Here is a 15,555-nt window from a genome sequence, read left to right as displayed (position 1 = left end):
TTCTTTGGAGCTCGAGTTCGAAGAACTTTGACAACGCCCCCTTTGGCGTTTCCGTCCGCATAGGAGCGATAAACGCGAGGGAGTATTGGCTCGGTTTCTTTATAGTTTTTATGAGAAGGACTCCCGTTAACGAGGACGTGAGAGAACGAGAAACTGCGAGAGAGATCTCGAGGATGCGTGTGCGCACGAGGGCGGCTGGGTGCAAATTGAAACGATTCTGTGAATGGTGACAGATGGGGAGTTGCACACACGTTCCTCTCGGGCTGCCGGTTATTCGAGAATTTATTTATAGTCGTCGTCGCCTCGTCGACGTGACGAAACATCGTTTTTTCTTGGCCATCAACGAAATAGCCCCTCGCGAGAGGGGCATTTTAAACAAGTTGAAGTATTTTTCTCAAACGTGTACATGCAAATAGAGATCCGCATGTAAATTCCCTCGGAATGCTGACTCGTTCGGACGATAAACCCAATCATTCGTGCACCCTTTTCTCAGCAGTGGAAAAAAATGCGGAGTATTCGTTCCAGGGTGCGGGGAGCTTGCGGGTGCAGGAAAACGCTGCAGCTCTTTTTTGCCCTCCCTCCCCGCGTCCCTTTCCAAGGCTTTCTTCCTCCGGGGTTTCTCGTTGCGTGTCGAATGCCACGATTTAATTACCCTTCCCTGCGGCGACAACGCATCCCTCGGGTATTCCATCCTCCTCCCTGGCACAACAACGACCATCAACCTACACGCTGACTGTAGCATCGCGCACAGTCGGATGTCGTGACGCGGTGGATGGCTTCGCGAGAGAGTTCCCTTCGATTCGCAGCTACATGAATTCCATAGTTAATTCTCCACTGCTATCGATTCTACGTAGACGCGCTGCTGCTCTCACGTGTACGTAAGATCGCTTGTGTACGCGATGGATACATCAGCCGGCTCTGTTGGTGTTGTCACACTCTGCGGAGCGTGCATGCAACTCGTCACAGGAAATTCCCTCTTCGCACTTCCTTCGTTAGATCGACTTCTTATCATCGCCACTTGCAGACTTTTCGCGTCGCCTCTGCTCTATTTCTGTGGGGTGAGAATATCTGAGAAACCTTTCGAGGAGAGCATTCGAAAATGATGTGCGATTGCGATCTCGATTGTTCTTTTTGTTGCTAACTTTTCACTCAAATTATTTCGATGGTCTCAGTGGAAGTTGAGAGTGTATGGATCGGTCGACTGAACTCACTTGGAATTTTCGAAATCGAAATTCTTCGCGACACGATTCGACCGATTAAAAAAAGGCTCCGTCAGCCCACGCAGGACGGCGGCAAAAATCGACTGGCCGAGCCTTTTTTTCATCGGTCAAACTGCGTCGAAGAATTTTGATTTCGAAATTTGCAGCTCTCGTCATGGCTGCGATATACCGAGTGATCCATCCTCTTAAAAAATGAGCAGAGAATCCTCATTCGGAGACTCTTGGTCCACTGACGCAGCTCAAACCTTTTAGTACGAGAGCCCACGACCAAAATCGTGTCTCATAGCAATACGGCTAAAACTTATAAAATCGTTAGATTATATGATTTAGAACCCGACTAGGTGGGTAGTTACAGTCAAAAGTGTAGCAACTGCGTGGGAGGCCATTTCTGCTGTGTCGAAAAAAAATAGGCAGTCGGCGTTATAGCAATACGTCTGATTTACATAACATACATAGGTATTGTTATTTCATGACAAAAAAGTTCGTTTTCAGAAATTTTTTCGCGTAGCGTATAGCCTGAGCGTATTTTTGAAAATGTCAAAAAAATTAGCCGACATGTTTTATAGCAACCCGGATAATTTTTTTTTTAAACTTTTTGTATGGCTGCCGGAATTACTGAAAAAATGTTTTCAGAAATTTTCGATGTCGCCTATACCCTGAAAAACGAAAAAAACGTTCCGGAGTAACCTGGCAAACGCCTCGGAACTTGATACGCTCCTATGGCGGGAACGGCTTTTTTTTTAGCAATTCCATCCAAGTTCCCTTTTTGAACTAATTATTTAACTCCCTTCAGTTCGGTTCTACGGATTCGGGTAAATACAATAAAACGGAGTATCGAAAACTTTTCTGATAGAGAAGGTGCGACACTATATTTTTCTGAAACTCATTTTTTCTACATCTGCACAACTTATTTTATCATGTCGAACAGTTTTCAGAAATATTGCTATAAAACAAGTAGGCAAATTTTTTTGACATTTTTAAAACGTTCTCGAAATGTAATGCGACAACATTTTCTTCTGAAAAATATTTTGTTAGCGTCAACTAACGCACATTTACCTATAAACAAGATTTTCAGCGACGTATTGCTATGGGTTTTTTTTTTTAGTCTCATTTCTAATTTTTTTAAGTGATCCTCCGGGTTTGAGCGACACTATTAACTTCTGAAAAATATGTTTCCGGTATCTTAGAGCTATCTTTCAACTACCTTCCAATAATCAGACATATTGCTATAAAACATGTCGGCTAAATTTTTTGACATTTTTAAAAATTCGGTCAGATCAAAAACGCTACGCGGAAAATTTCTGATATGGGTAATTTTGAGTTCAGGACAATCGTGGCTATCGATTTGATGCGGTTTTGGCCGTATTGCTATGAGACCGAAATTTTGGTCGTGGGCTCTCGTACTATTTCTTTAGGACGAAAAAATTTGAATTTTCAATCAGAATCGATGTTTCGATGTTCCGCGTTTCTGTATATTTGATTTTATAAGTGCAGCAATTTCGTAGTTGAATGACAACGAAACATGGTCGCCCCTGCGCCCCTTTCACGTGTACATAAATGTATACAGTTGTGCATAAAGCCGAGGAATGGAAGGAGAAAGCCAGAATAGGAAGAGCAGGAAGAGAGAAGGAGAGATAGAGTACTCGCTAAATTATTTCTCAACGCGTCGCACCCGCCCGCTCGGGGCAAAGCTCTCGTTTTGCTTGCGCTTTGAAACGCGACGAGGGGGAAGGAGAAGAAAACATCCGCATGGCGAGGAGGAAGAAGTGACGAGGATGGTGTTGTTGGTGTGGTCTGCTCTGCGAAGTGCCATTAGCATATTTATACGCTTTATCTTTGGCGGAACTCTCTTCGTAAAGAGCCGGCAGCAGCAATCTCTCGCTCTTTCTTTCGCGCTCATCCACAAATGTTTTCTTCTTTTTTGTGTACCTCTCTATATGCGTATGTATTTAGATCGTTCGTGAATTATCGCTCTTCGTCGAGATATCAATTTTCTTGCCACCCTCGATCACGTAACGACGAATTAACGCTAAGGTCGTTGCTGCGTCGCATTATATATTAACGAACTCATCAGACAGTTTGATCCTCGATTGAGTCATTTTTCAGATCAACATTTTTCACCTTTCAAATATTTTTATAGCCTGAATTAAGTACCGTTTCAAAGTTCCACAGTTCACAAATTTTAGTCGCTTGCTGAAAGTCGTCAGCTTCGTAAATGAAAATAAATATAATTTCATCGTCGCCCGACGTTGAATTTACGATCATTTTATTCATTCGATAACTCCTGGCGAAGCAACTTTAAACTCTGTCTTCCTTGAATGAACTGGATTACTCGTCGATGATGTAGAGCGACAAGCAACGGGCTCCGACGAAAAGTGCTCGCGCTAGAAAATTTCTAGTGAAATTGGGCATTGATAATAACGTCGTTGGATTTGAGATCGATGAAAGGTAAGAGAAAGAGGCCACGTTCGTGCTGTCTCTTTCCCTTGTTATCAGCCGTTCCATTGACATTGAGCTGACGTAAAACCGATATAAAGAAAATTTCACGACGAGATTGAGAGCCTGTCATAAATCATCGTCAGTCTTTTGAGATCGTTCGCGTACCTCGACGTATCGATCGTTAATACACGGTGTCTCGTATCGCTCCTGAAGCTGTGCAATGCTCGTTATTTTTCTTTTTCCACTTAAGCTAACTCGATCGGAATGCTCATTAGCCTCTCTCGCACAATTAACGGAGCAGGAACATCGACACACATACGCACTCGTACAAAGGCTCATTTTCTACGGTATATTTCATTTTATATCCGGACCGGGAACAGAAACAGCGGGAGAGGGGGGGAGAGAGAGAGAGAGTAAACAGGACGAGAGATCTCGGAAAGGTTAATGAAGCTCGGGGAGAAACCCTTCCGAAGCCACTTTGACCGGGAAAAGTGTCGACGCGAGCGGTTATAGGTGTATAATTATTAATTAACGCCCTCGAAGGGCTCTTATGCCTGGGCTCAAGGCAACTCTGTGAGAAGTTGAATAAAGGTGTATAAAGAGGCTCTAACTTTCGCTCTCTCCCTCCCTCCCCCTCTCTTTCTCTCTCCACGCCGTTTTCTTTTATTCCAACTCATTCCATCACGAGCACTCGTGATTTATTCGCAGGAATTCGCGCTTCGAGTTTCCATACTAAAGAAGAGAGGAATCAGCTGAGAAAGTACGAGAGAGAAATGAGACAAGCTCCTCTAAGGATGCATCAAAATCAAATGTACAGTCATATTCAGAGCTTGCATGTTCAAATAGAAAATGCTTTTGCATTCTTTCTACCTGCGAGACCACTCGACCACGGATCAATAAAACTGCTACCTAAATACTTTAGCAATGAAAATGGGAATGCGAATAAACAGGTTTTTTATAAGGTCGTTTCGATTGAGAGATTTCCACGAGGTAATGACTGTTAAGCAGGTCGTTTTTAAAACTTTTTCATAAACAAGACTTTTTGAGTACGATCCCCGATGAATCTGAATCTTTGACGAGCTTGCTCTTGTTTTCAATCACCTTTTCAGGTACGGATAAATTTTCATTCGTAAGGAAATCAAACTTGGTCGTAAAATCGACACGTTTTTTAATGAAAATTTCTCTGAACGTCCGTTTGCGACGATGAATCCTTAACGGAAGCACTGATGAAAAATCGTAAGGACCAGGCCACGACTCGGTTCCATGAGACAAGCGAAAGTTTTTCAATTGTTTTCTACGTAACTATCAGCTCTTGAAAAGATTCTTTCTGCTGCGGTCGTAAACTAAACAATGTTATCGAATAAGCCATAAGAAACCAAATTTTCGATAAATTCGAAACTTTTCATCGCGAGTGTACGAGCATTGCGCCCTTAAGGCGTTAACTCCAGTGAAAGGATTATTTATTCGTGTTGCAAGGCGATGCCCGTGAATTCTCGGACTTCCTCGAGTTCCTGCGGCGTCGTACTTTCCGGTCGTTTCAATCCCCACCTCAGGTACACACGAAAACGAGACATTCTTTGCATCGTTGCTCACTTCGATCGATCGGTTGTAAAAAATCAACAAACTTTCGTCTCTGAATTTTCAAAACAAGTTTCTCTAGCTAAAATAATAAAATAACTTGCATAATCAAAAATAATCAAAAGATGTTATTACGAAAACTTTTGAAGACTGCAGCATGAAAATGCTAATTTTTGAAAATAATATTCTCACGAATATTTGCCTTCAGGGGACATTCTCCAAGCTCCTTCAGTTCCCTGCATATTCAGTTATACCTTCAGCCAAATGCTTCGAAACTTAAGGCAGTTTCTGGCTTCTTTAAAGTTGGAAAACATGCCACTTGGGATGGGAGCTCGTCTAAGCATCGGCACAGCTCTATAAATAGATACTTCAATAAACACACAAACACAAAGTGAGGTAGAGGAACATTGCACACGAGGAGGAGGGCACAATAAGTCCCATCAGATGAAATGTCCTTTCGAAGTGGCCTTCCAGATGGAAATCAGACTGAAAACACAAGAAATAAGAAAAAATACGGAAGGATGAAGAAAAAGAAGAAAAAATTGAAGAAAAATTGGCAGAGGAGTGAAGAAATCGATTGAATGTTGGAAATCAATTGAAATCTTGGAAAAAGTGCTTCCTCGCATAACTTACGTGCATATACGGTCGTATATTATGCCTGCAAGCATGTACAAATATTTCACGAAGAAACGAACTTACTCTCATAACATGTCCGCCATGCAGCGCTGCAACGATTCTTATTTCTACGAGCAAATTCAACGCATATAACGCGATGAAGGAAGAGGGAGGAAAAGAAGAAAAAAAAACAAGCAAAAGAACCCCAGCTGGAATCGTCAGGCAGTTGTTCGGCTTCGTCGTCGATGGGGGTTGGAATAGGCAAGGGGAAGGGAAAACGAGGAAAGTAGAAGAAAGAGAGGGAAAAAGCTACGACGACATTGAAGAAAAAGCGGAGGATGGGAAGAGAGTCGCAACCCTCTTTACGCCCCCGCGACAGCCACCGATCTCCAAGGCACCATCGAGGGTGGGAAGGTAGAAACGCGAGTTAGCGCAGGGGTGGCCGCAGTCGGTGTACGTATGAACACGACTTTGTATGCACTCCAATGTCTGTGTGTGTAATTCAATGCCGCGAGTCTTGAATCCGGTAAAAATTTGGTCCACGCGCGCATTCCACAGGACAATCGTATTCACGTTTTTACGTCTCTAGCTTGTGCGAGCAAACAGCTACTGCCGGCTTGGTTGGGCACTCCATTTGTGGCCGTTTGGTTGCACCCCGAGCAAACGGGATTTCGAGCGTTTTTAAATGACTGCGAAGCGTATTATTCAATCGATAAAACGATTTTATGCTTAATCCGAAATCTCTGAGGTTTCTCGCAGCTGTTGATGAAACCTGAAAAAAGGACTCTGGGCCAGTCAAATTACTCGATTCGTCATCCTCAACGCGATGTGTGAAAAAACGCGGATATATGGAAGAATTAAGAAAGAGGTCGAATTTCTATCAATAATGAATTCCACAAAACTGCGCTCTCGAGCTCATCGATTTTCGATGATTTTCAAGCGTCGCAGTCCGCCCCACTTTCATGAATTACTAGAACCCAGAAAAACATGCTCGAGCTCCTGTCGCGTCGATCCACAAAAATTGAAATGCTCCAATTCCTTCAAGCCACGAAGGCTCCACACGATTTCTGCGCTGCCATTTTTGCATCGAACTTCCCATCAGATCGTTTGATACAAAAAACATTATACAATCGAATCTCGCATCGCATATCCCGCTCTGGAAGCTCATTCTGTTGGAGTTTTATTTCAACCCTTTCAATCCAGTAATCATCGCGATTCCCAAGCAGCGTTACACCTCCACGAGCACGCGGATATCTCTACGAATAATCGCGTCACAGGCTGCGAGAACGTAAAAGAGAAACGTCATAACCTGTCCAGTAAAACGCAATGATTGAAATACTCGCAACGTTTTATCTCCTCGGGATGGAATTCAAGGGAGAGATTACATGGGAACTTAAATCGTGGTCCAAATTTCCACCTACTGGTCTACATATACTTTATAGGGATGAAGAGAAGCGGGCAGGGGAAGGAGAAGGGAGGGGGCGGGTGGCTTGTTCTCCCGGTCGATCTCTCGTCGTTGCCAAGCGACGCGGGGGTTGATCCACGAATACCCAACACCCCCGCCTGGCGCAACCCCTGCGAGTTTACTGCCGGCTCTATCGTGGCGCCACCTGCCACCCTTACAGTAGCGAGATGCTCCCCGTGAGCGACTGATCGAGGCCCGGCCCCGTGCTGGCCTGCCCGCGCCTCGTCGTATCATATCCTTCCGGTGTTTGTGTATTTGTGTGTTTTTCATCATTTCGAGCGAGTCAAACTCGCCCGATAATCAAAACTATTATTTACCACTTTTCGTATCTTTTGTGAGCTCGATTTGAAGCACTTTGATTGTCCTCGTGGATTATTTTGATCGGCTCGTCGTCGTAGAACGTCCGAACACTCGGAGAATTCCTCTCCCTCCCATTCTCGCTCTTCCAAGACAGCAGTGTCACGAAATTCTACAAAACATAACAGAGACAGTCGCTGTCACCGCCATCCAAAAGGCCGCAGCAAAAGTACGTTTTTAATATAATCAAAGAATAGTTTTTAGTGCTTTAGAATTCTCGATTTCGGGGGCAATCGATCTGCTCGTATTATTAGTTCTTATTTCCTTTTTTTTCTCGTAACACAAGCCCCTTCCGAGTGAAGTACAAACGGTGCCGCATTCCTGACGAGGATTGAGCGTGATGAATTGAAATTCATTGCTCCCTTCGAATTCGACTGCTCAACCGAGAATTCGCTGTAACGATTTTTTTAGGCTAAGAAAGGAAACGCTTTGGTAATCAGGCTCGCTTTGATCGTCCGACAAACTCGCAGAGTGTCAGAACGCACTTTTTGTGGGAGGGGTGAGTTTGTATGCACGGCGAGTTGGTAGCCGCCCGAAAAAGGGCGCAGGGTGCGTTGCTCTCTTTGGCAAACGTACAGGAATTTCACCGACCGCCCGCGCTTTCCCCAACAGTTGCATTCGCACGCCAACAAACTCTTCGCCTCTCTCTCGCCCTCTTGCTCCTTCTCTCCGTCGGGTTACGACCCCTCCTTTCCCAAGTGAGTGACTTTTGCATCGCTCTCTCCTCCTGCTCCTGCTCCGACCGTGTACAATTCGAGCCTTCGTTATCTACGCAGTATCTTTTAACCACAAAACTCTCGCTTCAAACTGCGGCGCTGAAAATAACAATTTTTTACCAACGATTAGTTTTTTTTTTATATTTTTTTGTTATTCGTCTCTCTCTCTCTCTTTCTCTGTGGAAATTTTCTACTCTTCTGCCTGTGTTTGTATTCGATAGAAAGCGCAAGCGCGTTGACTCGACGCGTGCATTCGTCCGACTCCGATGCAACATCTACGTATATGTGTGTGGAAAATAAAAACGGCGAGCGAGAGGGAAAGAGAGAAAGCAATTCTGCCAGCGAGTGTCGCTCCATCGCTCATAAAAACTAGGGAGATGGACCGAAAGAGAGACTGAGACGGAGTCAACAAAGGGCTCGTTTCTTCAGGTCGTACGCCGTTGATCTTTCCTCACTGTTTTATTAACCGTCAGTGAGCATGGCGTGGGCGTGAGCCCCGAGCACATATATGTTTACAAATCTCCACAAATATATACGTGCACGTTTGATTACGAGGGATCAGCGCGATCGGAGCGTGCGACATGGAAATTATTTTGGACAGTGCGATCGGACCTCGTTGAGTCGACTCTAGTGTCAGCATTTGCGATTGATGGTTTCTTAGATCAATAAGCTTGGGTTTAGTTTTCAAAAACACAGGTACCGGATCGTGCTAATTTCGATTTACATCCTCCATGGTTCGATACAAAAATTTCTTAGGGGATTACTACGAATTCGCTCTACGAAAATTCACGCAGAAAACGTGCAACGATTTAGTCGAGTTATCGAATCACAAATTCATGGGATTTTGGGTTCAGTCACCCTTTCACGGAATATCAAATAGGTCAGTTAGCGAATGCGCGAGCATGTACCGAGAATATATTTGATAGCCCGTACTCGGTTACGACAAAAGCGGGTAGAAACAGCAGTCGTTTGTCAAGCTCACTGTGTATGCTTACCGGCCGAAGCGGAACAGGGGCTGCGGCCTCGACACACTACTCCACACAACTTCTTGTTAACGTAATTATCAAATTAAAGAAGCTTTATTAGTTATCCATGCTCGTTGAATCCTCAATCTTTTCAATAATCATTCATCTTGTTAGGTCTACTCGGAGAAAACGGATTCGTGTGAGGAATGTATTATTTTTCAAAAAATTTCAAACCATTTAGCCACCGATTACAAACAGTATTTTTTTGAATTTTCCAATTTTTCGTCCCGCGAATTCTGAACAGCTTTGTGTGCATAGCAAAAAGTGATGCACGTCAGAACTATATTTCGTTTTGTTTTCGAGTGCTATTCATCGTGTCAGCATTGACTGTCAATTTTAACTGTCAGCGTAGTTACTTCTACGATAAATACACGAATGTACACCGAATACGTGTGACATTTTACCATACATACCATTTTTTATCAGGCTTGCCCGAGCATACTTAACAATGTAAACGTTACAAGTGACTGAAAAGATTTTTCACCAAGCTGTTTTGGAGAATAAAGACTCTTGAGTCTTTTGAATAAAAGGTATGGGCATTGGTCTTTTTACTGTGGTGGATAGAGCGCAGTTCTTATAACTGCTCTTCGAACTAATGCTGCAATCCAGTGCGTGTATACTGTCCCCGAGGTATACTGTATTCCGAGTACTTTCCTCTAGAATTTTCAGCCTCGTTTTCTCCGTGTAACATTTATTCTTAGCGCTCTAGAATCAGAAATTCGTGAATACACAAAACGAATAATGCTGCTGCTGCTGCTCGCCCCTCGGATCATCTGCGATTTTCCCGTTGCACGACGACGAACAATCCCGTGGATGATTTGTCCCTCGAATGAAAATTTGCGGTACATTAACGAGAGTCGAACAACAAGTTTACCAGGATTATTACATCGTAAATTGCGAAAGTGGATTTTTCGAGGTTTTTTTTAACCTCCGCTCCTCCAATGTGGTGTCCATGTATCGTTGGCTTCATCCCCCGTCCTTATAATATACTGCGCCCACCTTACATCCGTAGTTTGCAAATATATTATTTGTCCAGCGAGACGCGGCGGCACGTTTCTTGTATATGTGTGTGTGTATGGAATAACGATGAGACTTCGAAGCGAAAAATTAGACGAAAAAAAAGGTAGAAACGAGGGAAGGAAAAGGGAGGAATATTCTGCGTACGTGAAAATACGAAAGGCAGGGATAAACTCTGTGAGAAACTGGCAATAACATTCTTAACTGTTATTTCTCTGTAGTCGCGAGTTGCCGGCATGTCAGTACTGGTTTGAACCCTCGAGTGTGGCCTTGATTTTAATTACATTCGAATCCTCGTCGTACGTACACACGGACAGACGAATCTTTGCTTTGGTTTTCATCCCAGGAGCTCGTACAAAAGAGACAGACGAAAAGAACAATAAGAAAAAGTTGGAAAAATAAGAGAAAAGGAAAAAATAAGAGAAAGAGAGCGAGAGAGAGAGAGAGAAAGCAAAAGAAGCACTTTATACTGCCGCGCCCGTAAAAGACGACGCCCACACTCCGCGCACTGCACGCTCTCGGTGCCTAACGTTCCAATGTTTGTTGGTTAGTTCGTTCATCTCGCGTACTACGTTCATTCGTTCGTTCGTACAGGGGGAAGCCCCGACAAGAAGAGATGCAAAAAGATGAGCGAAAAGAGAATGGAGAGGATTTTAAAAAACGTGAAATAAAAGAAGAAAGGAAATATAAGAAACGGGAGAAAATAATGTGCGTGCACCCAACAAGAGAAACCTTCGATGAGTGCAGCAGCGAACAAGGGCTACCATAAAGACGAGAGGGCCGTAAAACTATGATTTACCGCTTGTCTCTGATGCAACCCCGCTCAAAAGCTCTCTCTCTTCGCGCTCACGTTTTCTCCACTGGCGAGATCACCGGCCCAGCAGACGCCTATACCCGCCGCGCTCGCGAGCGAAAGGACGAGGCAGGATTTTTAGACTCTTTCATCTCTCGTATCCTTCTCAGACACGTGACAGATGAATATACTCAAACCTTTTTTTCTCACTCGTTCGAATACGCCAATGTCATGTTTAGTAGCTTTTACTTTTATCATTTTTTGCAGCAGATTCGGAAGATTCTTTTTGACTTGCTTTCACTTTTTCGAAGCCTCTGCAAATTGGTCGCTTTTTTGGGTATTTCAATTTCAAGAAATTATTAAAATTATCATTTCGTTGTTTTATTAGTTTAACTAAAATTCCAGATGAGCCGAGACTCAACGACGCTCAAGTTTGCAACGCTAGAGTCCAACGAATTTAACGAAAAAAACATTCGTAATTCACAAATTTTTTATTCCACGAAATCATCGGCATAGATTGGAAAGCTATGAATCGCAAATTCGGTGGGGAAGAAAATTGAAGAATTACTGGAATCGTTGGAGAGTTTTTTGACATCATTTCGTTGGACTCCAACGCTGCAAACTCGTCACCCAGACTCTAATCGTACCTAAATTTGGCGAGTATTTCTAGTAGACGACTCGGTAACAGTGGATAAATATTTGATGTGACCACTCTTGTGACACCGAATTTCGTAGTACACGAAAACTTTGAAATTTATTGTATAATTCTCCTCGTTTTAACATATTTCCAGGGAGCCAAGTTCGAGACGCAGAAACCTCGTTAAATACTCGATCCATCTCGTTACCATCAATTTTCGTTACAGCAATGGGGCTCGAGAGACGAACTTTAACGTTTGAAGATTCTACTGTGCAGAGTTTAAATTTTCACTAAAATTTTATCCGAGAGTTTTTATATCACTTCCTTGCAAGTTAACACCTTTACACCCAGGACTCTTAAAAACTCCAAATCTTCAGCCTCGTCTCCGTATTCCCATTGATGAAACGATGACTTCAGGAAATTGGTTCACAAATGATTGGTCAGTGTTGCTCGTCCCCTTCTGCAAAAACTATTTTCCTCAGTGACAAAAAAGACTTAGTTTTTAACAAACGCATTCCATGGCCTCTACGCTCAATTCCTTTTCCCATTTTAATGTACGCTCCAAGGAATATTTTCGTTTTGATTGTTGACCTCGAGGTGAGTTGATGGAATTTTCATCTTCCATACAGCACTTACGCTCGGTCCATATATCCATCATCTTCGTTCTCGTGCTCTTTCTGATTCATCTCGTCGGAATCGCCGCCGTGACCACCATCGCCATATACACGCAAAGATATACGTGCAGACCCACCGCGTACACGTAATGCACATATTTGGATGTGCTTTGGTAGTGACGCAGTATATACGCACGATGCGGTCAGTAGGTTATTCCAAAGTTTTAAACTCCCAACCCAGTCGCACCACCGACGCATTCAACCAGTCCCGTCCGTCTGAGTTCGTGTTTAATGACGTCTGCGGTTTCCCATCAAACTTCACCACTTCGGGCCCATGCAGACCGAGATCTCGCACCCGTTCATCCCCCCGGACTCGCCGCTCGTTTCACAATGCTCTGTTGCGTTTTCATCATTTCACCCAATTCCATCAGTGCCTGCATTCGGTTTCATCCTTTTTCACATCATTTCGGAAACGTCCTAAATGGTGGGCTCTTTTTCTCCGGGCATATCCGTAGATTGATATCTCGGGATGATTGGAAATCAGAGTGGTGGACAATAATTGCCTTGGAGATCTGCTGTCGTTAGCGTAGCTCGAAAAGGAAAACATGAAATTCCATATCTGCGTTTTAATTCATGACAATGATTCCATTTTTTTCGTGATCAGTATCGACAACGAAACGTTTTTCCATTAACGCTGACGTGCAGGGGGGGCCAGAGCAAACGGGGTACTTAAAGGAATTTAAAAGTTCGAGTTTGAAGTCTGTTTCTCACTCTCAAACGACAAAAAATGATGAATTTTTCGCAATTATATCTAAACAATATGGGACGAAACATCCCCCGAAAGTTTGTCAATTTATTTTAACTACAATTTCAGTTCAACTCACTGTACAAGAGTACATAGAAAGGATGAAAAGAGAAGGAATTTCGAAAAAAATGGAAATTTTCAAAAACAAAACAAAAAATTCAAGAAATAAATTTTCGTAATTTTTCAAGTGCCTCGCTTAGCCCCGGTCTCCCCCATAAAATTTTTCACGTTTGAGTTATTCATTGACCTCGTGATTCAGTTATTCGCTCATTCGAAGCTTTTTATTCAATGAAAAGAATAGTCACGATCAAACTGAAATGAGCGTGATTCATCGAAAGATAAATTTTTCGAGTAAAGCGCGCAATCACGAAATCCGCAATTCATCGTTTCATTTACACAGATCGGTACGAAACAGTCGTACAGTATTGTCATTCGCTGTGGTGGAGCAATCCAAATATTGACGTAGCTATAACAATCGTCGAAGCACGTTTGATAATTTTGTTAACGATAACCCGTTTTCAATCGACCCAGCGATAATCGCTCGTATATTCGGAGTAGCAACCGCCGCACTTTCCGCTCCACATTTATTGCACATGAATAAATTTAACGAGGAGCCATCTCGATGTGCACAATTTTCATTGTTCAATAAAATTACAAATTCAAGTCCCCAGATACAGAGTTAAACATTCATCCTGAAAATCCATATTTAATGACAGTTGGCTATTCAAAGAGGAGAAAAATTCTTGGTAACGACAAATTAACGGTGAAAATTCGACGCGAAGTTCCCAGCTGAAGTGAAAATCCTATGGCAGCAAAGCAGTGGCTTCCATTTTTCAGAAGTCATCGAGTGATGAGAAAAAAATGTCGCTTCTTTTCCTCCAAAAAATAAGGCCCATTACAGCACGAATTTCACGACGATTCTTCAAAGCGATTTCAGCCAAAATTCGCGATTGAATAATATATTCTGGAGAAAAATCTGACGCGGCGATTATTGCACCATGTTTTTTCACACGAAAGTTCATTTCAATTCCCTTCGTTCGATATAAATACAGAGACCCACGGTCTAATACATAACAGTGCGTATATGATACAACATATAGTGCGAGTAGCACACACAGTAACTTTCAAACGGCTTCGGAGCACACTCAACGTGACGTATATATGTTCGAGTGAAAGTTTGCGGACTCGATATCAACGTCAGAGAGCCGCCGCCTCCCTCCGGTGTATCCTTGTCCTCTCGTGCGTCCTCGTCGCGTTGTCGGGGAATAAGTTATTATTCGGGCAAGGCTGCTTATGCGGACAGGTTTCGTTCTCATCGGCGTGCGAGCGCGCGCGGGCCCAAAGAGAGTGATTCCCGAGTGTGGGCTATCACGGGTATCTTTAACCTGGGCGGCGTACTCTTACTTGACAAATGAGTGCGATGAAGCTTTTTCTTTCGCTTTGTTTCCCCTTTTCTTCACGCCTCGAAATTACTGGGCCGACGTGCCGTGAGATCGAGGGGCGTAAATCATTCCGGTGGTAAAATAAACAATAAGAAATGTCGGGAAAAAAATGAAAATTGGAAAGTTGGATTCGATTTCAGCATGAATTACGATCGTTCGATGAAATTCAATATTTTGAAGTCACTTCCCATCGATCGATCGTCGAGTTTCGATAAAATTAAACAATTTCGTCCGAGATGCTCGCGCAAAGTTGGCTGGCGACGAGATCATTTGGAAGGTTCAAGTCGCTTTTGGACCCTCGAAAAACGTGAGACCTCTTCGATTTTCGACTGTGACGCTCGTGCGCGAGTTACGCCTCTCGCTTCGAACCGAAGGTCAAACGAATGAAAGCGCTTAAGTAGTAAGATGAATTGCCGACTTGATTGAGCGTCGTTGTCCCCGACGAATGCGGTCGTCCATCGCGAGCTAACGCTCCGAAACTTACGAAACTTTTCATTTTCTTCTCCGACTGCGCTCGTTACCAAAGCGCTCGTGGGGATATTCGGCAGGGGAAAAATTAGGGTACTGCTGGAAGGTGGATTTTTGCAGACCGTAACAATCCCTCCGGGCATTGAAGCATAGTTACAAAATTTTCCGGAACGATCGCGCAGAAATGTTTTCTCTGCCCACGAGACGATTGAAAAAGTGCTGCAAAGAATTTTCTCATGTCCGCGGTCTCCTTGCGCGTGTGCTCTTCACACACGCTCTCCGCTCTCGACTCCTCCGTTTCTAGTACACGCTTCGACTCTTTTTATCTCCGTGTGTTTCTATCACCTATAAAGTCTCGTGTACA

The 15,555-nt window shown here is 43.4% G+C and overlaps 1 protein-coding gene across 5 annotated transcripts in view; it reads left to right on the top strand.

The window, feature by feature from the left end:
- LOC122419206 (SH3 and multiple ankyrin repeat domains protein 3) overlaps positions 1-15,555 on the top strand; it is a 180,320-nt gene that overhangs the window by 110,814 nt on the left and 53,951 nt on the right. Inside the window, exon 1 of one of the 5 annotated variants that reach the window (XM_043433555.1) lies at positions 7,507-7,843. The exons of the other annotated variants lie outside the window; for them this stretch is intronic. The gene's annotated coding sequence lies outside the window, so the exon portion shown is untranslated. Of the gene's footprint in view, positions 1-7,506; positions 7,844-15,555 lie in introns of those variants that run through there. 5 annotated transcript variants of the gene reach the window in all.

Source organism: Venturia canescens, chromosome 1 (genome assembly GCF_019457755.1).
Source record: "Venturia canescens isolate UGA chromosome 1, ASM1945775v1, whole genome shotgun sequence".
Taxonomy (NCBI): domain Eukaryota; kingdom Metazoa; phylum Arthropoda; class Insecta; order Hymenoptera; family Ichneumonidae; genus Venturia; species Venturia canescens.
The sequence above is the reverse complement of the archived record's forward strand: the minus strand, read 5'-3'. Positions and strand labels throughout refer to the sequence as shown.